The sequence below is a fragment of the Aedes aegypti genome, chromosome 3 (assembly GCF_002204515.2).
Source record: "Aedes aegypti strain LVP_AGWG chromosome 3, AaegL5.0 Primary Assembly, whole genome shotgun sequence".
NCBI classification, from domain to species: Eukaryota; Metazoa; Arthropoda; class Insecta; order Diptera; family Culicidae; genus Aedes; species Aedes aegypti.
This window is the reverse complement of record NC_035109.1, coordinates 17108542-17109993: the sequence shown is the minus strand read 5'-3', so window position 1 is coordinate 17109993 and position 1452 is coordinate 17108542. Positions and strand designations below refer to the sequence as shown.

Here is a 1452-nt window from a genome sequence, read left to right as displayed (position 1 = left end):
TCATTGTACGAATCATTTCGTATATAATACTCATCTATCTAGCAATAAAAACAAGCAATTTGTAGTATATTGTACGAAACATGTTTGGAATAATACGAAAAGTTCGTAGAACGATAAATGTTATTTTCATGCATTCTACGAAAATGTTTCGTACATATTACAAACATGTTAATTTATTTTACGAAATATTCGATACGCTGTAATAAATTACGAAATGAGTCTACGAAACATTTCGTTGCAGAAAACAACGAAATGATTTCGTATAGCAAACGATGCATTTCGTAAAATAAAACAATTTTGCGTGCAGTGTTTCTTCACAGGTCAAAACATGTCACAGGTTTATCCCTCGTGACATGTTTTGACAGTACTTTTGCCGCGACGGTTGTTTACCTTTTGCCGACGCAGAATGGCACAAAAAATCTATTCCGCGGTGCTTACGGACTCGGTGTTGATGATTGCAGGAGCATTGTGAATTACAAATGATGTTTTAAACGCCTCGGGAAACCAGACAGAGTGGAGGAATGCACGGTAAGTCCTTTGACTGCATTAATCCTTCACAAGGCTCACTTTTCAAATCCTCATTCTAGCTGGACGTCATCTGGTGCAACTGCAAAATCCTGATTCGCCACCTATGCACGGAATCTCATCACGAATGTTTTCTGGCTGAATACGGTTGAGGACTAGAATGCCAAATACACGACGGAAACACGCAGTGGCGTTACCCATTAGTCCATTACGGCAAAAATGACCATATATACGGTATCAGGAAGTCTTGCAGCAGTTCTAAGAGGAGATACGCGCAGCAATTCAGCAAGACCAAGTTGAGAGTCGTGGGTTCGAATCCCACCGTTCGAGGATCTGCTGGATGCAAATGTTCTCTTCATCATACAGTGAGAGGCAAAATAAAGTGCCCACCTTACCAGTTTTCGAATTTCTCTCATTGATTTGGTTCAAATTAAAGTTAACACACCTAAATCTTTTGTGATATTTTATTTTTGATGTTCTTTTAAAGTTGCACTTACGAAATTTTGATAAAAAAAAGAATTTTACTTAAAGAAAAAGAAAATCAATTTGTATTGAAAAAAAAGTAGTGACAAAAATAAGTGCCCACTTCCTTCTTGGCCCCAGAAAAGATGATTTAAGAAAAATAAAAAGCAATTTAATAGTTAATGTGTCCTCCTTTGGCCTTAAGGACTTGCTGGAGGCTCTTCGGCATGCTTTTCACCAGGTTTTGTAGGTGTTGTGGATCTAGTTCTTCCCAGGCGCGCTCCAAGGCTTCAAAATAATTATTTTTGTTGGTAACACCAGTTTTTTCAACCCTGGCATCGAGAATCGCCCACAAATTCTCGATGGGGTTGAGGTCTGGGCTTTGTGGAGGCCATTCCAGCGGTTTAATCCGACAAGACCGGAAAAAAGACTTGGTCTTCTTTCCAGTATGCTTCGGGTCGTTGT

At 39.1% G+C, this 1452-nt stretch overlaps 1 long non-coding RNA gene across 1 annotated transcript; it reads left to right on the top strand.

Moving 5' to 3' along the window:
- The first annotated feature begins 371 nt into the window (after positions 1-371).
- On the top strand, positions 372-814 carry LOC110679051. Its single transcript, XR_002502167.1, has 2 exons — positions 372-528; positions 588-814. It is a non-coding gene; the product is annotated as an uncharacterized LOC110679051 (long non-coding RNA).
- The last annotated feature ends 638 nt before the right edge of the window (positions 815-1452 follow it).